The 25,054-nt window shown below is 42.4% G+C and overlaps 1 protein-coding gene across 8 annotated transcripts in view; it reads right to left on the bottom strand.

Annotated features, from left to right (window-relative positions):
• ANO4 (anoctamin 4) overlaps positions 1-25,054 on the bottom strand; it is a 381,965-nt gene that overhangs the window by 79,025 nt on the left and 277,886 nt on the right. The gene's annotated exons all lie outside the window — the stretch shown is intronic.

Below are 25,054 nucleotides of genomic sequence, written 5' to 3' on the forward strand. Positions count from 1 at the left end.
CAAAGTAGGAAAAAGAGCCAGATGACATATCAGGACAAACTCCTTGTCTCTGAAATGGAGTAGCCAGGACTATGTGTGTGTGTGTGTGTGTGCCAACTGGATCTCAGGATGAATCTACAGGTAGCTGCTCTGGGTGCCTTTTTTTTTTCTTTTTGGTTCCTCATGTTGAAAAAATAGTGTCTGTTGTCATTGTTGTGCCCTTGTCCCATCATCACTATATATTGGAAATGTAGGTATATAATATTTACCTACCTTTTTCATTCACAGGTTTCTGGGCACAATGGAGCTAGATCCAAGGACTTTTATCTGTTTCTAGCTTGAGACAGAATAGCACAGCCTTTGCTTTGAGCTTGATGCAATATTGGGATGGGGGCTATAGGAATCCTGGAATATGAATGAATTCATCTCTCTTTTTCTCTCTCTTCCTCCCTCCCTCCCTCTCTCTCTCTCTCTCTCCCTCTCTCTCTCTCTCTCTCTCCCGCCCTCCCTCCCTCCCTCCCTCCCTCCCTGTCTCTGTCTCTCTCTCTCATATATTTATCTGCCTATTTACTTATTTATCTATATCTCTAGCAGACAGTGCTCTTCCAATGAACTATATTCCCAGCCCATCAGTGTACAATCCATGTGTGGAAAATGTGAATGAGTTAAATCTAGAGAAAACGATGTCCTTATCACTAATTCCTCTATAGGACTTTGGGATGTGAATTTCTTGCTCTTCACACCAGTAGGTCATGTCTATCAGCCTCACTTCATGACTTATCCCAGGACAAGTGACTTGTTTCAAAGAGAGTGTGATATAAGTGATGACCAACATGGCTCTTCGTTTGCTTCCTCAGCGGCTTGGGTTGCTGCCCCAAGACTGTCAAGGTGAGGAAACCTGAACGAGCCTCCCTGAAGATGAGGTAATGGAAAGCAAGAAAAGATCTGGCCACAAAATACCAGGCTGACAAATGAAGAGCCATGTGTTGACGCCACATGAACAAAGCAGAAGACCCTCCCAGTGGAGCCCAACATAGCTGCAAACAGGGTGACTGCTTTTTGAAGCCAGTGAGTTTTACAGCAGATTGTTTTGAAGCAATAGCTAACCAATGGGCCTTTTCTGGTGGTTCATAATACAAAAAAAAGAGTAAAGGTTAAATCTCTTAAAAAATAAATATTTCAGGAAACCTTCTTAATTAGACTTTTAAATAGAGATTTCTATCTTGACGAAGAGAGGCAAAGGTGATACAGTTAACTGTCACTTAAAATATGTCCTCAAATTAATGAAAAGCTAAGTAGGAACAAAGCAACCAATTAATTTTTTTATGTGACAAGACTATTTTGAGAGTTTTCTGGGCTTTAGGCAACTGGAATGAAAAAGCTTAATTTTTTTTTTTATCTTGAGCATGCTATTAAGAGAAAAAGAATGAGGGGATTATCATATCAAATATATAATAGTCAAAGTTCAGACAGGTAGAGACTTTCAAACTGCTTTTAAGGATTAATGTGATAAGCTACTGGAATAGTAGGATTTCGAAAAATTCAAATAGTCACTTCTAATTGTGCTTCATGATAGCATCTATACTGAGAGTTAAATATGGATTAAAAAATCTGCTCTTGAGGCTCCTAGCTAAATATGGAAAATTAAGCACTGGCATTCAGCTTGTACCTTCCTCAAAAGCCATGAAAATACAATAGTAGCATATGTACATGTGATTAAATAGGAGCTCAAGGAAGATTCAAATACACAAGTGAATGAGAGTAATTAAAGCAGAAAGGGAACTAAACACAGATTATGCAAGTGGAAAGTTGAGTCAAAACTCAGTTGAAAGTTTCACCAATGGACTAGGGGAGAAAAAAACAGAGAGCTTGAAGATAAGGTTGATGACATAACTTGTAGACAAAAATAAGAAAAAAATTATAAATGGATAAAATATACAAGATTTCTGAGACACTACTAAAGATCAAGTCTATAAAAATAGGAATAAGTAAGAAAATCAAGTTATAAGCATTAAAAAAAAACCCTAATTTTTTTTTTTAGGTCGGCTGGGTGTTGTCAGGAGTTAACTTGTCTTGTCAAAGAAATTTAGGATTATAAAAACATATTTAAATCCCATATTCTGTGTGTCTCTGAGGCTTTTGAAGAACTTATTTAACTATTTTACCTCATATATCGATAGAGTCATATCTATCTGTTAGACTTAGGATATATATTCTTGTGCTAAAATCTGACAAGTATTTGACGTGTCCATGTTTGTATTAATATACTAAATTCTATACTAATAACTAAGACATAACCTTCATTATGAGTAACAGTTAAGCCCTTGAGTTAAGGAGTAGCTTCTGTTCTATCCTCCCTCTGTGTTTCTATGTCTCCCTTTCTTTTCAGCTCCTATCTCCTTACCTATGTATGCAAGATAGAGGAAAAGAGAGACATCCCCGAGTTTCACCTAGTTTTTTCTCTGTATAAGACCAATAATGACTTATGACCACCTACCGATGAGGTCGACCAAGCATTTGTCGACCAAGAAAGCAAACAGAAACCTATATGACTCACTTTGGAGGGAATGGGGCATTGTTTTCTTAAGGTTTCATTAGACTGTATTGGGGCAAATAACACCTTGGAAGGGGCCCAAAAAGATGGGAGAAAATTGTTCCCTGCCAACCTCGAAGAAGATAATGAGTATCAAAGTATCAAAGAGCCCCCTTTTGTGGCTTAAAATGTGGTAAACCAGTTACTGGGCAAAATGCCCTCGTTCTTGCCACAAATAGAATTCTGCCTAAAAATGGGCAGCTTATATGCAGGCAGAGTCAACGGCTGCACTCTGCCAAGACAGGATAAGCAAGTCCTCAGTAGTATCTGTCCTACGAATAAGTCTGGCAGAGATATTGGGTAAGAAAGCCGAAGATGAGTCTCCAACGTTATAGAGAGTGTTGGGTGACTGTTCAGGCAGTAAACTGTCTAAGTCAATTTGTTCATTTTGGAAGCTGCTAACCTGCACTGGTTCACTCTGGAATTTAAGTTTTATTCCTTCTCAAGTCTCTGAGGGGCTTTGAAGGCCAGATAGTATAGTTTTACAATCAAGTTTAGTTGGTTAGGGGACAGGATCTTTTTAGGTGAAGATAAAGAAGTTAAGTTATTAGAGTCGAGATAGGGTAGATATTGAATTTCATTCAGAAATTTAGACCCAACAAGACAGGAAAGACGTTTACTTCAAGCTGGACAAATACAAATAGCCAAACTGCTATGAATGTAACATTTATAGAACTCATGATTATCACGTGGTTCTCCCTGATGTATGTAGTTTGTTTTATACGTGCATAATAAAAAAAAATAAATAAATAAATAAACAAAAAAAAAACCCTATTTTTTTTTTAAAGCAGAAGTTTCTTAGACCTCAGGGAAGACTTGGTGATCTGGTATAGGAGGCTATTTAAAGCCCCAAATAGGCATCACAGAAAAAAATCTCTCCATGATATATTACAAGTGCTCAAAGTACCAAAAGCTGCAGAAAAGCCGCACCCACTCACTTATGAAGTCAAATCTGTCTGCCAACTTAGACTACAGATTACACCAATGTCAGCAAGATTGTCCTCCAGGATCAGAGGACTAACAAAGCTTTGCCGAGAGAAGCACACACTGACAATACTGGATGACACCCAAAGAAACTTTGTACTGGAAGAGGAAGCAAGAAAAACACTGTCTTAAGAGCATGAGGCTGGCCATCCCCTCAACCCTTGCTCCATCTTTGTCCCTGCACATCTTGCAGGCAGGACAACTTTGGGTCGAAGGTTTTGTGAGTGGGTTGGTGTCCTCATCCTTCCACCGGCAGTCCTGCCTGGCTGCAGGAGGTGGCCACTTCAGGCTCCACATCCCCCGTTGCTAGGAGCCTCAGCTAGTGTGACCCCCATAGATTTCCTGGGGGCTCCCCTGTCTCAGGTCTCTGGAAAATTCCGGAGATGCCACCACCTCTGATTTCCATTCTATCACCTACATCTCCTCTACTCCTAGTCCCCACCCCTGTCCCCTCCCTCGTCCCGTCTCCTACCCATTTCCCTCCAGGCATCCACCTCCAATGTCTATTTTATTTCCCTTTCTGAGTGACGTTGAAGCATCCTCCCTTGTGCCTTCCTTGTAACTTAGCTTCTTTGGGTCTGTGGATTGTAGCATGGTTATCCTGTACTTGTATGGCTAAGATCCACTTATAAGTGAGTATGTACCATACATGTCTTTGGGGGTTTGGGTTACCTCACCGTGGGATGATGTCTTCTAGTTCCATCCATTTGCCTTCAAATTTCAAAATGCTCTTGTTTTTAATAGCTGAGTAGAATTCTATTATGTAGATGTATCATATTTTCTTTATCCATTCTTTGTAGAGGGGCATCTAGGTTATTTCCAGCTGTTTCAAAGATCGAGGGAATGACCAGCCAAAGACTGGCCCTACGTGAGACCCATCCCATGAGAGAGAACCAATCCCTGACGGTATCAGTGTTACTTTGCTATGTTTGTATACAGGAGCCTAGCATACTTCCTTTGAGAGGCTTCACCCAGCAGCTAATTGAAACAGATGCAGAGACCTGCAGTGAAACATTAGAGAGATCTTGGGGAATCCTAGGGAAGAGCTGGGGGAATGATGGGAGGAGCTGAAGAGGTCAAGAGCTCCACAAGAAGACCTACAGAGTCAACTAACCTGGGCCTATTGGGGCTCAACAACCAAAGAGCGTGCATGGACAGGTCCTAGGTCCCCTGCACATGTGTAGCTGATGTGCAGCTTGGTCTTCATGTGGATGCCCCAACAACTAGAGTAAGGCCCCTCTCTCACTGATGTTTTTTATTTGATTCTGTCCCCTTAGCTGGGCTGTCTTGTCTGGTTGGACCTCAGTGGGAAAGGATGCGCCTAGTTCTGCAGTGACTTAATGTGCGAGGGCGGGCTGGTACCCATGAGGGACCTCCCCCTTTTCTGAGGAGGAGGAAAGGAGAGACTGGGAGGGGTTAAGGATGTGCAAGGGGAGAGGACTAAGAGACGAGGAGGGGGGAGTGCACTCGGGATGTAAAGTGAATAAATAAATAAAGTAAAACAAAAATATAAAAACTGCATGGGGGTAGGGGGCACGATGAAATCTCAGCAGAAGAGATGGGACTTAAGCTCATTTGTGAACTTATCAAACACACTGGAGGCCCTGGGTTCAATCCTCCGTATAGCCAGAAGAGAAATGAATACATCTCACTGTAAGTATAGATACGCAGAAGAGAAATAGGAAAGAATCAAACAGTGATTTAGAAAGCCTTCAAGTTTCTATGTTAAATAAAGGAGAAAGCAGAGAGCATACAAAGTCCCCAGGGGGATGGTGTGTGGAGAAAACACAACAAAATCATAGGCATTTGCATATAACTTACAATAACAACACGGACCAAAAATGGTATCAGTTCTTCAATTAACAATTAGTTCCGGCTGGATTAAATCAGTGTCCAACAAACGCCTGCTTGAAGGAAGTTCAGCTCACCAGGAACACACACACACACACACACACACACACACACACACACACACACACACGGAATGTGAATGGCCTCAGAATGTTATTCCAGCAAGTTCATTCTGAAAACAAAGAGGAGTGTCTGTATTCATATCTAACAAAATTAGTCAGATGAGACAAATAAGATTCTATATATTGCTGAAGGGAACCGTTTCTCATGAAAATATAACAGTTGTAGACATATATTATTTGGATATTGGAGAATGCAATCTTATGGGACAAACAATTATATGGAATATAAAGAAGCAACTGGTCCAACTCAGCAATGATGGGTGACTTCAACATCCCACTCGTACCAGTAGGAAAAGCATCAAAACAAAGTATTCACAAAGGATCAAATGGACTCAGTAAGCATCAGTGGAGCATCCTCAATAGCTGGAGAGTGCATTTTTTCCATCAACACACTGAACTTTCCTTAGAATATGTCACATTTAGGCCATAAAACAAGTCTCAAGAATCCTATCAAGGGGCGAAAGAGATGGATCAGTGGTTATGAACATTTGTTGTTCTTGTAGAGGACCCGGGTTCTGCTCTCATCATCTGTATGGTGGCTAACAACCATCTGTAACTCAAATTCTAGAGTGCCAAATGTCCTTTCCTGGCCTCCGTAGGCGCGTGCACGCGCGCGCGTGTGCGCACACACACACACACACACACACACGCACGCACGCACGCACAATACTCATACAAATAAAATAAATAAGCCTAAATATTTTTAATCCTTTTAAAAAGAAACACTCAAAATTCAAGCAATTTTTGCATCTTATCAGATCGTAATGGGAAAAAAAAACCCTAGAAATCAAGTTATAAAAACCAAAGCTGTTACATAAACATTATGGAAACTGAATAATAATAAGTTTCTGAATAACTGAAGGAATACTAAAGAAGTAATAGAGGCTCATAAAAAATTCATAACCTTAGATTAAGATTAAAAAAACGCAGTGTACCAGAAGCTACGGCGTACAGTGAAAGCAGTGCTAAGTGGGGCGTTTACAGCTACATGTGTCTATAGTAAAAGCAGGAAGACCTCAAACAACTTGATGTCGCATTCATGTCTTCCAGAAATAAGAACAAATCAAACCGCCAAATGCTAGAAGGAAATAAATAATAAAGAGCAGAGCAGAAACAAGTGAAAGAAGCTCAAAAGAACAGCACAAAGGTTCATCAAAGTACTGGGTTTATTTTGAAACGACGGAAACTTGATAAACACTTAGCCAAACTAGCTTGGAAGAGGAATAAATAATCTTGTAGCATCATTTCACATTTCCGCCTTCAGGGTGTAGATCTAAGTTGTGCTAATTTTATTTGAAGGACGACAGGTAGAGACTGAGAGAAGAAGGACAGAATGAACGAATGGATTATTTTTTTTAACTGTATATTTGCCAGCGATATCTAAAGTGATAAGACCCTTTTCCTCCTACAGTGCTGCCTCCTCTGGCCTTGATAAGCAAGGAGGATGTGCCTAGCCTCACTGTAATTTGATATGCCACGGCTGGTTGATATCCCTGGGAGGCCTTTTTCTGAAAGGAAGTGGAGGAGGAGTGGATGGGGCAGGGGGAGAAGGTGGAGGGACAGGGGCTAAAAGGAGGGAGGGGAAACGGCAGTCCAGATGTAAAAATAAATAAATAAATTAAATAAATAAATAAGCAAAAGAATTATTCTGAAAACAAAGACACCCATTCTGATACACAGTCAGCATCTTCTTCACAGTGGCTGGTGGTGTTTTTAGGGCTCAATGTCCCTTACTCTGGATTAGAAGGCCCAAGGCTGGCACTCTAACCGGAAGCAGAATTCTATGGAGACTATAGCTCTATCTCCCTGGATAGATAGACTTTACTTTTTATGAGCTCAAAAGCCTGCAGACATACTTATCATATTAGATTGTTTTCAAAACAACCAGAGCCTCTGGTGTTTTTTTTTTTTTTTCTTTCTCCTAAGAAACACAGCTGTGCTGTAACATTGATAGCACCAATCAAGACAGAATATAATATCATCCGCTTTCTTGGTAAGTGATAAAAACAAGCAGCATTTGTGCTAAGCACTACTCACACTTAGGAACTTTTGTAAACCTCCAAATCAGTGGCTCTCAACCTTCCTGATGCTGCGACCCTTTAATACAGCTCCTCATGCTGTGGTGACCCTCAACCATAAAATTATTTCTTCTTTTAAATATTTATTTATTTATTATTATGTATACAGTGCTATGCCGGCATGTATGCCTGCAGGCCAGAAGAGGACACTAGATCACATTATAGATGGTTGTGAGACACCATGTGGATGCTGGGATTTAAACTCAGGACCTCTGGAAGAGCAGCCAGTGCTCTTAACCTCTGAGCCGTCTCTCCAGCCCCATAAAATTATTTCACTGCTACTTCATAACTGCAATTTTGCTACTGTTACGAATCATAATGTAACCACCTGCAGGCAGGATATCTGGCATGTGTCAGAGGTTGGTCTGGCGCTACGTATTTTGATGCTAATTACCGGCTACCAAGATATAGTTGCCACGCTGCCCTGAGGAGCGCGTTCTCATGCATCCCAGGTACTGCTGTGTAACCTTGCCCCCTGAATTCAGCCTTGGCTGAATAAAAGGTCTACACCTGGGCAAGGCAGAGGGAAGGCGCCGAGCAAAGGTCCGCAGGCTTTGGGAGAGAAGGATCTTGGGAAGGTGAAGCCGAGAGGTACCTGAGGAGGAAGAGGAAGGGGACGAACATAGGATAGGAAAGAGCCACGTGTGCCCAGAGCAGGAACTCTGAAGTTCCCCATGGAAACAAACGGCCCGCAAGAACAAACTTAGCAAGTATTTTGGGATTATGGATGGGAGGCAGCCCAAATAGAAATTATTAGAAGCAGATGGCACGGGATGGAGCCTGGGATATAATGGAAGGTAGCTTAGGGGTTAATACCTGCCACGCCCCAGGTGATAAGGCTATTTGGAAAAAAAAAAAGATCAGGTGTCTGTGACTTTATTGATTGTGAAAGCAGGTTAAATAACACTGCCATAATAATTATAAGCCTAATAATAAGCATTTATTAGTCCATACTTTTAAATTAGCAGCAAGAGACATGTGACCCCTGGTTGAGAACCACTGTTCTAAATCCTTATCTGTTGTATAAAGACAAGAACAATGCTTAGGACATAAGGATATTTGAGGATGAGGAGACGCTGTGTGGGGTGTACTTGTGTACACAGTGTATTTATCAATGACAGTATAATGACTTTATTAAGAGATTTCTATTGGTAACTTTCTATAAGGATGATTGGCCATCACAAGTTAAAAAGCTCCAGATCAACCTGCTATATTGAAATCAGGTCCTGTGATTTTTTTTTTCCTTTTAATGAAATATTTTCAGACATAACAAAATGCACACAGAAAGTGATATGAAGTATGCTTGGGCAGGTCTCAGGAAAAGCCAGCATTCAAATTTGACATCCAATTCACCCATTTAAATAACACCCTAACATGGCGTGATCAACGGTGAACTCTGTTAATCCCTTAACTTTGGGAACTGTTTTTCAAAATTAGAATGGGTTTGAGGTGCCTTTTAAGTGTCATTTTTCTATGGTGCGCTCTAACATGTTTTCTGGTAGAACAGGAATGTACAAGGTTCTCTGCTCTGAATGTAAACATTACTTCTCGTCATGGTAGGAAGTGGCTGCCAAACCATATGTTTAATTCAATAGGTAATTTAAAAAGTCTCCTACCTAGAGAACATTTCCCAGTCAGGTCAGAGCTGGAAACCTGTTGGTAATTCACAGTGCTTTTAATCATGGCTAGTGTTCGGAAGAACTGAGATTATAATGTGGATAGCAAAAGAGACAGAAGAGTCATGGAGAGGAATAAAAGGCAGAGGAGGAAGAGAGAAAGGATGCTGCAAAAGAGAGTAGAGAGGAAGGTGGAGAGGATGTTCTGGAACTGTTAATGCTTCAGGTCTATTTTAAGACCTGGTCACGAAAAACAATTATATATGTACTGTAGAGGAATTTTAACCCAGAAACATGGCTGCTCTTGACAAGTGACCACATCCAAAGACTTTCTAGGTCTATGAGACGTGGATGGAATGCAGACATCCGGAGTAGAGTATTATCTTGCTGGGATACTTTCTTTTCCGAGACAGGGTTTCTCTGTGTAGCCTTGGCTGTCCTAGACTTGCTTTGTAGACCAGGCTGGCCTTGAACGCACAGAGATCTGCCTGCCTGTGCCTCCCAAGTGCTGGGCACACACACCTTTAATCCCAAACAAAGAAGGTAATGTCAGTTTATAGGAGGAAGCAGCCATGTTTGAAAGTGATGTCTAATTGAGAGGCAAAGTGACAAATCAGAGAAAGACTTGACAGAATCAGAGAGGATATGCCTAACTCTCATGAGCACAGAAAGAGAGAGAAAGAGAGGTTGTTTTGTTTTGTTTTGTTTTTAAACTAGGACGTTTTTATAGAGACAGGCTGCAGAGATAACAAGCTAGACACAGGTGAAGATAGAATGAGCCAGAGAATGAGAAGGAAACAGAAGGTTAGAACAAATTACAAGGATTAGTTTGAGGCCAGGCAGAGCGATCCAGTCAGAAGCCAAGAGAAGCCAGTTTGAATCAATCAGCGTGGAGAAGAGTTCGGGCCAGAACAGCTGAGTTGAACCAGCCAGTGAAAGTTCAGAAAGAGCCAAAAGGAAACAATGAATGGTTTCCTATTTAATCCTTAGACCAGAAAAACACAAACAAGCCTGGCCCTAGGCCTTCTACTAATTAGAGTGCTACTGACATTCAGTCAATAGCAGCATCTTACTCAAATCCCCTATGTAATTGTCATGGCACAGGCTTATTATTATCGGTGACACGGCTACCATCTCTGTCCCAGCTTGGCTATGGGTGTTGGCTTTGTTTCCCCTGATGGAGCTCAGTTGTCCCAAGTGATGACAAAGGGATGGATCTGTCTAGTCCACTTAGGTTGCTGGGAGCAGCAAGACCATAGAAACTGGCAGAATTCTGCAACGTTTGGAGTTTGGTAACATTTATCTCCCACGATCACTCTGTTTTCATCTTCTCCCCTCCCTGCTATTTTCACGGCATCTTTAACCATTCTAGGTATAGTAAAAAAAAAAAAACATCCCTGCTTAAGCTCCTCTTCCAATTAAAATGCTTTTTAAAATTATTTACTATGGAGTATAAATAAACAACTGAACTAAAAAGTTTATCTTTGCAACAGACACTTTTATTTTTTTAACCAAGGATGACTTTACCCAAAAGGACGAAAGTTTAGATTACAAAATTGCAGGTACTGGGGAGCGTCCTGTAGAAGATTCCTCTCTGACTTCCCCTTGGCTTCCCTTCTCTCTGATACCAGAACGGGGACTCTGCAGATCACACTTTGCCCTTTGCTGTGTCTGATTTGTTTTTTTTTTTTTCAGTGCAGACACTGGATGGAGACTATGATGCAGGCTCCTCCTCTTCCTCTTCATTGGCCCACCTGCTCCTCCCAACGCTGCCCTAGCGACCAACATCCTTCAACTTATAAATGGAAACTGAGTCCAGATTCTAGCTTTCGAAGAAAGCCACTTCCAAAACTAGACTCCCTTCTCTGTGCTTCTTGCATGTTGGTGTCAGCATGACAGCCTCTTCCGTTCCAAGGTTGGGGGCTCAGCTCCATCCTTCTTTATCATTTGGTCTCTTCCTCCATCCCATGAGCCTTAGGGGCAGATACAGACTCATTTCCTACAGTTACTAGGCACGTGACCTCTGTGTTTCTCTTGTGATACCGAAGCTGTTCAACTCCCCACATGAACTTCCTTGTTAGCCACCAGGATTCTACATCCTGAATAGAATACCGATGTTATAGGAAGCTATGAAAAGAAATTCTTGAGGAAAAGGCATGTTTCTCTCTCTCACCTCTAAATCAGAAACCTCATAAGCGATGTCTACTCCACCCACCCTTCCTGCTAATCTAATGGAGCACTAACACGGTCTAAAAGTGGTTTCTGGATTCAGATATTGTTTTTCTGGCTGAGTTTTGAAGGCAGGGTCTCATTCCATAGCCCAGACTGACCTCAAACTCACAGCACGCTGCCTCTTACATCACTTTTCCTCCCAAGCCCTGGAATTCTGAAATATCCCAATCTAAAGTCTAATGTCTACCCGACAGAAGTTTTCTCTCTTCTGCTGAAATTTCTCTTCCTATAAATATACTAGGTATTTAAAAAAACAGAAAAGTGGTACATGGCATCATCTGAATCCCAGAAGAGGTCACAGACTAACACATTGCATAAAGGTGACAAGGCAACAGTAATTCACTAGGGGTGGTGACAAGGAAACAGTAATTCACTAGAGGTGTTCTACGAACATTCTGGTCCCCCAGTGAACTACTTTTCCTAGTGACAATTGTATGTTATGTGACATGGATATTAGGAAAAGCTGTATAATATTTTGAATGTGGCTGCTTTCTGTCACAGATCCAGGTGATGAGTGGGATACAGGACAATATGTATCGGACAGGTCAGATGCTCCATACCAAGCTGTCACCTTTACCAAAACTTTCTAAGATTTTAGTATAAAATGTCGGTCAAATTTTGTAAAATAAATAAATAGCTGCTTAGGAGGGGCTGCTATGTGGCTTTCCTTTATATCCTTCAAGAAATGAAGATGGAACACTGTAACTCCCTTTTAATTACCATGGATGCTGGATTTTGCTTTGTCTACTCATCCAGACACAGAAACAAATACTTGTGGTCCAATACTGTCAGCTTCATAATCATCATTTACAAAGGCCAATGAGCCCAGAAGTCTAATATCATGTGCATGAGGCATAAAACATCTCATAAATAAGATAAACCCTGAAGTCTTTGCTGAAGGGAAAAGATTCTATCAGAGAGAGAGAGAGAGAGAGAGAGAGAGAGAGAGAGAGAGAGGGAGAGATATTCAGAGAGAGACAGACAGAGAGAGACACACAGAGAGAGACAGAGACAGAGAGAGAGACAGAGAAACCCTTACAGGAAGGAGCAATAGAGCCAGGGAATACGTAGAGAACTCCTATGGCTGTGTTTGTAAGATCACACAGCCCTGAATGCTGAGGGAAGAGGGTAAGAAACCAAAAAAGCAACTTTCTATGTCATGCTAAGAAATTATTTGAGCTTTATTCCAAAGTCCCAGGAAAGATACTGAAAGATGTTGAACAAGAAAGCAATGCTACTGCATAGGCATCATTTAGTCATATGGGAGGTACATGGCCAAAGGGACCAGCAACGGGTATTAAAATCTTGTCCACACAGTTTGGTCTGAGAATGCAGGAGGAAGGAGGGTGCCTGCTAACTGTGCAAAGGTGTTGCAAGCATCAGTCTTGCACGCATGCTAGCATCTTGTGACTGATCTGGGACATGGTCAGAGAAGCAGATGTTACAGTGAGGAAAGACAGGAAAGGCGAGGAGACATTCTAACTGTGTTAGAGGTGGTGGCCACTTCCATGAGGGTGATGGCAGCGAGGTCAGAATGAGAAGGAAGGACCAAAAGGATTTATCAGTGATGGCGATCAGTCAGGAGAGTGAAAGTCTAAAAGCCAGGCAAGCCGCAGTGTGGACATCTTTAGCCTTGAGTGGCAAACAAAACTGATGGCTTATGTGTAGTGTTCAGGGTGAGGCCGGTGGGGATGTGGAGAGGCACGTTTGTCCCTATAAAGATGTTTCTAAGGTACAGTTCTGAGTCACTAGTCATTACAATGGTCATTATCTGCAACATTTACATAGCGAACACCTCCGCTGTGGGGCCACTCCCAGAGGTGCCCTAGATATGGGTAAGAAGAATTCTGACCTGGGTCTGGCCTTTAGAAAGTTTAAAATGGCATCTCCTACCTAATCACACCAATTTTCTGTTCTGCCCGTGGTGTGGTGTGACTCAGGCAAGCACCTCATTGTCCGTGCTCACGTCTCCGTCTTTAAGCAGGACGGACAATACTCCGAGTCTTGTGGGTGGGCCCCGTGTCTAGTGAGAGTCAGATGCTGGATTATATACAGAGCTCAGGCTTGTGGTCAGACAAACTGCTGTCCTAACTCCAGCCATTTGCTTGTGACTGTGTGGGCCATGGTGGAGACAGCCATAGCTTCTTCTTTCCTCCACCTCTGTAAGGAGAGGCTATACTGATGTTGCAGGGCTGTGTCATGGGTCTAAAGGGATGATGGTAAAGTCCATGCATCACAGAGCCTGGCCAGGGTACCGGCCTATAAGGTACGAAGTTTCTGTTGACCCCTGATCACCTTTGGTGCGCTTAGACCACGACTGCTTGTAAGGACACAACGCACAATGTGGTTCCAAATATCCTGTCCATGCCACATGTACAACACTGGTCTCCCTTCCTCAACTTCACGTCGCCCTGTCATGTTTTATTGTACTTTAATTTATCAAATGTCTTTTCTTCTAGGTACTTTACACTGGCTTTGACTATTTCGGTTGAGGAGAATAGCCTCTTTATGATCAAGTAATGTACTCATGCTACATTTTTTTCAAATGAAGAATGCATATCATTATGAAAATATACCTTATACTATGAACACACAGTGACAAACATCTCTGTATTTAAATATCTGGGAAGGATGCAAGTGTCGCTGAAGGTATTTCTTAAAGGATTGTGCTGATAGAGGACATTGAAGGATGAATAAATGTGGTCAGGTACAGCTGCCCACATCTTTAATCTCAGCAATCTAGAGGCAATGTCAGGCCTACCTCTGCGAGTTCAATGTCATTTTGGTCAACATCGTGAGTTCTAGACCAGCCAGAGCTATATACCCTTCCTCCTTCCCTCCTCTTCTCATTTCCTTACTCCCCCCACTCCTCTTCCTCTTTCTCTCCTCTCACACCTTCTCTCTCTCTCTCTCTCTCTCTCTCTCTCTCTCTCTCTCTTCTCTCTCTCTCTCTCTCTCTCTCTCTCTCTCTCTCTCTCTCTCTCTCTCACACACACACACACACACACACACGCACACACACACTACAAATTTGACCTTTTTGGGGGGATGCTGGGGTGAGGAAGTCACAAAGGCACAGGGGAGAGCAGGGAAGGACTGGGAAGCAAATGTGAATGTGGTAGGTGTGTGTGTGAGATATGAAATCCCCAAAGAATCAATAAAAATATTATGTTGGAAAGAAGCTCATAAACACAAAAAGGTGATTTCTCAAATATTAAGAGAATTCACCTATCTTCAGAACCCCTAGCCACCCAAGGTCTTGCTTTCCCCATATGATTAGGTGATATTTTTGATCGTCAAACTTAAAGCTTACGTCATTAGGCCTCATTTGAAAAGAACCAGATGATTTTCAGAAGCATGAGCTTCAGGCTTTACAGCTGGTTTCACTGTCATCTGAGCTTAAAACATTTGAGAATTTAGTGATACGTCTTGTGCCTTTTGCAGAGCAACCTCAACAGCCTGCATATTGAGGATCCTAATGCCAGCAAGGAACAGCAATAAAACAAGTGTCTGAGACTGCTCTGTGTCACTGGGGCACCAAAAAAAACATTAATCCTACTGAAATCAATCTTGTAGCTCATTGCCTAACGGATTCTCCAAAGACTGCAGATCAATGAAAACAACAGAAAAACTCCAAATGCCCTTAAAGGAAAATTACAGCAGAAAGTATATGCTCTAGCAGTCAATATCTTTAGATATTTATGCCTTGAAGATTTAGGAGACAACTCAGAATGCAGTACTAATACATATGGATATATCTGGAACACTGAGGACAAACATAGTTTGAAGTGATGCTATTCCAGTTCAAGTCAGAAAGTCTCCTGACAATCCTCACCACACCCCTGGCCTGTAGTCCTACCACTGTCACCACTAACCATGTCCTCTGTCCCCAAACCTTGGAAGTTTGTGGCCTAGCAAATGTATATGGCAATGCAAGGCAGGACAGTGACACTCCAAAATGTCTGTGACCTAATCTCTAGAATTTGTCAATGTATTAATCTGTATGGCAAAGAGGGACTGTGTTGCAAATAGACTTGAAGCTATTCGTTGACTGACTTGAAGACAGAGGATGCTATGATCTAAACGGGTCTGTTAAGCTCCATAGTATTAAAACGTGTCAGGACCTTTTAGAAGAAGTCTTGAGAAGTGGGAACAGAATGGTTTCCAAGAGAGTACGTTGTTAACAAAAGAGCAAATCTGTCCTCTCTCCATCAATTTGAGTTTTATCTACTGCCATGTGTCTAGATATTACTGTTAAGACACCCTCCGCTGGAAGCCAACATCCAGGCCATGGTCTTGGGTTTCTAGAACCATGAGCCAAATGTGTGTGTATCTTTGCTTCGCACGGTGCCCAGTCTCAGTTCCCTTGTTACTGCAACATAAAGCAGACTAAGACGGGGAGCTGTTCCTGAAATTCCCAGGTGGGCCTAATGGAATTACAAGGATCCTTAGAAGGGGGGAAAGGGGAGGCAGCTATCAGAGAAGAAGATGTGATAACAGAATTAAGGTCAAATGATTGACACACACACACACACACACACACACACACACACACACACACACAGAGAGAGAGAGAGAGAGAGAGAGAGAGAGAGAGAGAGAGAGAGAGCGCAATGCTGCAGCTTCTAGAAGTTACAAACATCTGAGAAACAGATCTATTCCAGAGTCTCCAGAAAGGGATGTAATCCTGACAATAGCTTGCTTGTATCTCACTGATAACCATCTGAGCTAGACATAGTCGTTGCCCACATTCTCATAGCAGGGGAAAACAGAGGTAAAGACTTCCTGAATACCTCTTCACCACTGATTCCTCCCAACGACTTGTGAGGCTGGATAGTTCTTTATGGAGATGCTCACCTTGTGCACCCAAGGTGGTCACCAGTATCCCCGACCGCTACCTATCAGGGACCAGTTCCAGTCTCCACTCCTAAGCTGTGACCTTTTAACACGTTTTCAGACATTGAAAAAAAAATCACACTCGGTTGACAATCACTGGTTTATAATTTGTAGCTGATTGCCCCTGGCTAAAATATAAGCTCTAAGAGGATACAGTCCAAAATAAAAATGCACCAAATGCTGATAATGGTATAAATAAATAAAGATGTGGAAATGTTCTTATCTGTACCTAGCACACTTTTTGAGAGGCAACTCAAAAATAGATGCATTTCTTGAAACACTCCCTGCATAGGCATTATAAAAAGTAACACCACTCTCCCCTAGTTCCCCTTTTCATATCTAGCGCCCATAGAACATCTTTATTATAGGTATTGACCTTAGAAAGCAATTGTCTCAAGGATTTTTTTCTGCTAATGCCATTTAAAGAATAAAGGGCAGCGTGATACTTAAGCGGAACAGCATCCCCAGGAAGGAGGCGAAGAGGAATAAATTAATACTTAAATGGACGTGTCGACCACAGTCATCAGACTCCCGTGGAATTCAATTTATCAGACCTGGAGGTTGTCCAGCATGGAAGACAGATAGATGGACAGCCATTCTCAAGGTAGTGGGGAGTGGTCCAACGCTGTACCACTCTGCCATCACCACCAATGGAAAACGTAACGAGCGGTGGAGAGATTTTCATCACAGGGTGCAGAAGGCAGATGCCTAGTGTCTGTTTAGTGGCTGGAGGCCAGGATCATGCTAACTATATAATGCACAAGGCAGTTTTCTACAGCAAAGTACTAGCTCCAGATGAGGTGGGGGGGGTGGGGAGAAGGGAAGTGGCGCTGGGGGTGTGTGTGTCCCTGTCTGGGCTAGAATTCCTTCTTCATCACTGCCTAGTTCTTTAATAAGCTTTTTTCCCTCTTGCACAGACAAGCAAGCTAGCGTCCTAGCCTCTCCTGAGTTAAGAACAAAGACACCATCATAGACATAGGGGAGGGGAATAGAGTGAAAGCGGGAGGGAAGGAGGAATGGGAGGATACAAGTGATGGGATAACAACTGAGTTGTAATCTGAATAAATTAATTAAAAAAAAAAGAACAAATACACGGCAGAGCTTTGGCCTGTGTGATGGGGATAAAATGATACGGGCAGCATCTAAGCCTGGCCAGTGAGGAGAGGAGCTTGATAAGGAATGGTATATTTCTTTTTTTTTTTTCTCTTATTGCTAAGGGATCCAGGGGCTGGAAAAAAAATAGTAGATATATGATTCTAAGTATCCAAATGGCTACGCAGAGCAGGCATGCTGTGCCTCCTTTTCTGAGAAGGACTCACCTTAGCTAGTGTTGCGAATAATAGTTAAACTTCAACAATGTTAAACCACGGGTGTGCAGGTCTAAGGAGGTAACTCTGTGCCTTACACTCTTCCTCTGTATGGTGTAATGGCCATAGCTGTAGCCTTTGAAGATTCACACAAAACTTTTAGGATCATTTCTGGCACGAAAAAAGAGGGTTTTTTGTTTTGTTTTGTTTTGTTTGCTTGCCTGTTTTTGTTTTTTCCCTCCACAGGTGCACCTTTGTAAAATAACAAAGTGCCATCTTAGACCTATGAAAATGCTTGCCTACAGGTTTGCTCCCACTGATTCTAAAATATAGATACACCATGTCTACCACCCTGCACAAAATCCAACTCAAATGCCTCAAAGACCTCAATATGAACCCAGGATCCACTGAACCTGATAGAAGAGAAAGTGGGGAACAGCTTTGAACTCATTGGCCCAGGAAGACTTTCCGAACAGAACACCATTGGCACAGGCACTAACAGCAACAATTAATGAATGAGACCTCATAAAACTGAAAAGCTTTTGCACAGCAAGGGGGCACCATCATTTGGACAAAGTAGCAGCTACAGAATGGGATTTGTTTTTAACTAGCTGCACGTCTGATAGAGGGATAATATCCAAAATACATAAAGAACTCATAACACTATATATTAAGAAAACAAACAACCCAATTCAAAATGGGGTACAGGTCTAAATAGGGAATTCTCAATAGAGGAAAATCAAATGCTCGAGAGATCCTTAAGGAAATGCCAGACATCTTTAGCCTTCAGTGAACTGTAAATCAAAATTACTTTGAGATTCTACCTTACACCTGTCAGAGTGACTAAGATCAATGAAAGAAACGACCTTCCATGCTGGCCAGGATATGGAGTAAGAAGAACAGCACTCATTCACTGCGGGGGGGACCGCACATTTGTACGGCCACTATGAAAATCAGTGATGCGGACCCTCAGGAAGATGGGAATCAATCTACCTCAAGATCCAGCTACACTACTCTTGGGCACATCCGTACACTTCATCCTGCCGCAGAGACACTTTCTCAGTCATGTTCATTGCTTCTCTATTCACAATAGCCACTAATTGGAAACAATCTAGATGTCCCTCGACAGAAAGTATGATAAAGAAGACGTGGTCCATTTACACAATGGAGTATTACTCACCCACTGAAAAAAAATGAATCTATGAAACTTGCAGCTAAATGGGTAGAACTAGAAAAAAAATCATCCCAGACCCAGAAAGGCAACTGTTATGTGTATTTGCTTATATGTGGATATTATCTGTTGAGTCAATGATAACCAAACTACAATCCATAGAACCACAGTGGTTAAGACTTAAGAGACTTGGGGTACTAGATTTTGTTATGGAAAGGACGTGGACTAGAGAGTTATGGATGGAATAGAGGTGCTGGAATAAGAGAATCAAGTAAGGATGAGGAGGAGAGAGAGGGACAAGGGAAGGAATACAGGGAGAGAAAGCTGAAATTAAGGACCATCTGAGGGTTAGTATGGAAACCTAATGCAGTAGACCTTTCCTAAAATACATACTGTATGAAGTCAATCTAAAAGAAAATTGCTACATAAGAAGGAGAGAGAGAGAGAGAGAGAGAGAGAGAGAGAGAGAGAGAGAGAGAGAGAGCGAGAGAGAGAGCGCGTCCCAGAGCTTTCAGTACCAGGATTGGGCTACATCTAACTGAGTTACAGCCAAATAGGGGTCCTATAGGAACCCCTGAACAACCCAGGCTATTGCCAAGACTACTACTCTCTACAAACTACCAACAAGGCCACACTGCTGAAGATAGCTACACAAGTCATTGAGCATGGAGAAGTCCAGCTGGTGGTGCCTAGAGACAGTTTTTATCTGTATGTTCTAAGCATCTCTGGTACATGGAGGAACTCTTCACACTACCAAAAGAGAATGTGAGCACCAAGCCAGCCACAAAAACTTTGATCCACAATGGTGTCCTGCCTGAAAGATATTCCAATGCAGTAGTGGCACAAAGTTTGTACAAGTAATCAACCAGTATCAGATTTTATACTTAAGGGCCACCATGAGATTGAACCCATACCTAAAACTGCTTGGGTGATCAGGAACCAGGGACTCAAAGCAAAACCATACTCCTTGTCTAAGAAAAAAAAGTAGCACTAAAATGGCTCTTAGTGACATTCTTCTATACTCATAGGTAAGTGCCTTGTTCAGGAATCACCAGAGAAACTTCCTCCTGCAGCAGACAAGAGAAGTAGAGACCCATCACCAGACATAATGCAAAGAGTGAGAGACACGGGGACACTCAGCCCTAGATAATATATCTCCATCAAATCCTTGCTCTCAGGGATCCTGCAGAAGAAGAGGCAAGAGTGTAACAGACAGAGTGGAAGGAGGACATCAGAAAACAAAACTCTCTGAATCAACATGGTCAAAGCTCATACGAACTCACAGAGACGGAGGCAGCACACACAGGGCTTGCAGGGCTCTGTTTCAGGTCCTTTGCATATGTATTATGGCTTCCGGTTTAGTGTCATCATGTGTTGCCGAGTGTGTGAACAAGTGGGTCTCTGATTCTTGTACCTTCTATTGGGCTCCCTTCCTTCTTCTGTTTGTTTGTTTCATCCAATTCTGATGTTAGTTTTTTCTTATTATTATATTATACATGTTATATTATATTATTATCCCTTAGGAGCCTATTTATTTTCTAAGGAGAGGCAGAAAGGGAGTGGATCCAAACTGAGGGAAGGTGGGAAAGAACTGGGAGGAGTAGATGGAGAGGAAGATGTATCAGGACATCGTATGTGAGAAAAGAAAGCTATTTTCAACAAGAAAGAAAAAGAGAAAAATAAAAATTTACTGTAAGGAAATTGCACATAAAAACATTGCAGAGTAAGTTGATCCAGGCCCAAACTCTATACATCTCAGTGAGTATCTGCACAGTTAAGAGAGCCCAGCTATATTGCTGCTTCAGAGTAGATTGTACAGTCTCATGATCAGTTATATTTTCTGCACTTACTCAACACAAAAAGAAAACATAAAAAAAGCAAAGCATTAGATCCGTGTTTAAGTAGAGGGATGGACCACCTGTTTTTCTTAATTGATCCTCAACTTAAATTCTTTTTTTTTTTTTTTTGTTTGGTGCAACATAATTTAAAATATAAAAATTTTGTATTCTGTCTTCATTTTTTTCTCTTTTCTTTAATTTGTTCGTTTACTAAACAAATGTGAAGTGCTTATTTGTACGGTATGTGTTGCACTAGATAGGATACCATTGTGAGCAAAATTGGACATGGCCTATGTCCCCAAAGTTTACCGAAGAGAAACGAATTCATCATAAAATGCTGAGTGAGACAATTACTCAATTTCAAATGTGAAGTTTTATATAAGAAATATGCTGTTGGGCTGGGGGTGGGGGATGGTTCAACCAAAGCACTTGAAGTTTGACATGAAGACCTGAGTTTGGATCTCAGTACCCACATACAAAGCTAGAGGTATTGCTGCATACCTGTATAATCCCATGCCTGGGGGTGGGGGGAAGGAGTGAAGGCAGGAGGATCCCTGGAGCTTGCTGGCTAATCAAGCCTGGCCAAATCAGTGACCTCTTTGGTGACTAGACTGTGTTTCAGAAATCAAAGTGGAAACTGGATAACATAACTGAGATTGACCTCCATATGCATGCACACAGGAACATATACTATTCACATCCCTCCTCTCCTGTGCCCCGCCCCCTCCCCCTCCCCCCACATCTCAAAGATGTGTTTCTATAAGAGGGCAGAACAAACATATCAGATCTTTAGAATGACTGACAGAAAGAAAGGGAGCCAGGGTGGCTTCTCTAGGAAGAAACTCTGGAGCTGAGCTCTGAAACTTGAAACAGCTCATGATCTCATTATATGTAGACTCTGAAGACTGTTGGTCTCACGGAAGTTGAGAGAGGAACTGTGGAAGAACGCTGAGTGAATGTATCAACCGTCAATAAAGCGCTGTTTAGCCAATCAGCTGGGCAGAAGGACAGGAAGTGGAAGGCGGGACTTCCTGGAAGGGAGGAGGATGGTAGGGACTTGACAAGGACCAGCCCAGGGGTCATAGTGGCAAGTGCTTGGAATATATGTATGTTATAAGGTTTAGAGTAGTTAGTTTAGTTCACGAGTAGATTAGAATCAGTTCAGACTCTGCCCTGCAAAATGTGGGCAGCTTTTAAGTACGTTTCAGTCTCCCTGCGTCAGTTATTTGCTTTGTAGGCTGAATGGATACAAGATACTGTAACAGGGAATAGTGGTTACCAAAGCCCAGGTGAGGAAAGGGGAAGAGGAATGAGGGAAGGATGGTGAGCAAGCACAAGCCGTGCCTGCATGTTCTGCTGGTCTTCCCAGCAGGATGAATAAAATTAGCAATAATCCACAGGGTAACTCAAAACAGCTATGAAGGAGGGTATGAATGTATTTATCAATATGTCCTATGAGTACACAGTGGCTATGATATGGATCATCAACAACTGAATAAGCACCAGTGCCATGTGCTGACAGGATGGAGGCAGCCCATGTGGAGAAGGGACCTTGAACCTAGTCTAAGGTGAGTGTGCAGTCCGCTAACCCCAGAGCACCCGCCCTTTACCCACATATCTATTATCAGTTTTATATATTCATTTATTTTCCCCAGTGGGGGGAAAAATCACAGTAAGCATTTACAATGGGATCTGAAAATGGCAGGACTTGTAGTTTGAGGGAAAGCAATGAAAAGATACCACATTAACCCAGGAAAAGAAAAATATTACCAAGACACGGAAGACAGCACCATACTCAGAATGGACGGTGGAGGTTGGATACCATGGGAAGTTTTCCGGGAGAAGTGTCATTGGTACATTCTGAAAGGTGGGAGGCTGAGGCTAAGGTGGAAAAGAATACCAAATGTAAAAGGGAACAGAGAAGTGCTCGGCTCATCACGGCCAAAGCACAGGTGGAGAAGACAGATGCGGGAGCTACCAAAAGGGTGCCTGACGTTTAAGTCCCTTTCCCGTTTTGATCACAAGTCATCAAACCTTCAGTTCTGTTTTATCTACCACAGTCACGACTCACAATTCCCATCATTCCACCTGACTCCGGCGCAGACACAGCGAGGAACCTCTGCAAAATCAACACATCACGCCAGTCCTCGGTACGCGTGTGGAAAGCTCGGCAACCATGTCGCAGCTCCCAGAGCTCATTAAACAGCGATTTCTGATTAAATTAAGCCCATCAATATCACCCTCAAAACATCTTTAGGGAGTTTTGTTTTCTAATTATGCCAATAATCGTTTCCAACTTGGCAGCCGACATTTTTCACATCTTACTTATGCACACGAGTCCAAGGGATGTAACCCGTGAGTCACAACGATTTTCAAAGACAAAGAAATTTTCATCACCCATAATATTCCAGGACTTTGCTTAGTTTTGCATGTCCCATTGGCATGCTATAAATGCTTTTGTCCTCTTGGTCCTCCTGAACTCTGGTCCTTATGTTTGTTTATTTTAGCTGCCCCTCTCCTTTTCTTCTTTCATCATTCTGTTTTGTGTCTCAATGTTGGTCTCACTGCATATCATATACCCTAAACTCAGACATATTTACAGAAAACTACCTGTAGTTTCCCAGACATGCCACTCTGCTCAATGTCTATGCGCCTTCCTATCTCACTCTCTCATCTTCTTAGGATATGTTGCTTTATCTAGCTGGCCAAGTCTGTATCCATGTGAGCGATTTTGTTAGTAGTCAACATTCATTGGTTACCAGTATATCCCCAAATCTGAGCACTTCCGTTCTTCATTTAAGGTACACCTATTGGGCTAGTTGCAGTTATTTAAAACATAGTATGTATTACCGGGCTACAGTCAAGACTTTGCTAGTTGGTTCATACTCAGAAAATGTGTGGAAAGGTGCAGACATTGAATTAGTGACTGATGATCTAATATTTATTCACTGAATTGATTTGAAAATGTGTCAAAAGGCTTTTAAAGTGTGTGAGACCATGGAATACCACCATCTTCATATGCTATCATACCTTAATTGTTACATATCTAAATATACTTACCAAAATAGTTTTCTTATTTGTGATCTCTAGTAATACTACTGGTTGATTATCTAGGTGCTTCTAAGTTTTAGAGGCTTATCCAATAGCAATGAATTCAGGAACATAACAGGTGAGAAGATGATGGTGGCACAGCTTCCATTCCATTTTGCTCTATTCTCCTCAAAGAACTTAAAACTTCCATATGCCATATACATCACTAATTAGTCCATCTATCTAACGTCCATCCACCCACCCATCTGCCTACCCATCCACCCGCCCACCCATCCATCTGCCCACCCATCCATCCACCCACCTACCAATCTGTCCATCCATCCATCCACCCACCCATCCATCCACCCACCCATCCACCCGCCCACCCATCCATCTGCCCACCCATCCATCCACCCACCTACCAACCTGTCCACCCACCCATCCGTCCACCCACCCACCCGCCCACCCATCCACCCGCCCACCCATCCATCCACCCACCTACCAACCTGTCCATCCATCTGTCCGTCCACCCACCCATCCGCCCACCCATCCACCCGCCCACCCATCCATCTGCCCACCCATCCATCCACCCACCTACCAACCTGTCCATCCATCCGCCCGCCCGTCCGCCTGCCCGCCCACCCGCCCGTCCATCCGCCCGCCCGTCCATCCGCCCACCCACCAACCCGTCCATCCATCCACCAGGCCATTCTATTCATCCATCCATCCACTATACCCATCCATCCGCCCACCTGTCCATAATGTACCCGTTATCCCCAAACTTTGAGCTCCTCCTACACTATGGCCAGGCATGTTTTCAGTCAGCTAATAAACAAAGGTAAAATGTGACAGTAAACCAGTCTCTACTCATAAAGGATTAACACAACAATTACTAGTCTTAAAAAAAGACCTTCCAGGATCTAAACTAAAAGCAGAAGCAAATTAGCTTCCATTTCTTTCTGGAGAGAATGCCTGACTCTGGATTAATATTGAATACCATCTGGTTACCAATTCCCGTGGAGGCTTTTTGGGCTGTGAGCATCACTTTTTATATGTTCAAGGGATGAGGCTGGGTTGATAGCAGTCAGACCTGCAGGGATGCAGAGCTTGTCTGATTCACAGGCTTCCCTATGGCATCCCTTGTGTTCCATTGATTTTCCCCCCAGCAAGACACAATCCGATGCAGATCATCTATACATCGTTTTTCTTCTCTCCCTCCTTTGCTCCCCCAATTTAATTGATTTTTTTTTCTGTTGCTATAACATGCACTCACCTTGCAGTCCTTGCGCCTTCTTGACAATTGCCATTTGGTTTACATATTTAATAAATAAATAAAAATTGGCAACCTATTTTTTAA

This window comes from Acomys minous, assembly GCF_964271855.1.
Source record: "Acomys minous genome assembly, chromosome: 9".
NCBI classification, from domain to species: Eukaryota; Metazoa; Chordata; class Mammalia; order Rodentia; family Muridae; genus Acomys; species Acomys minous.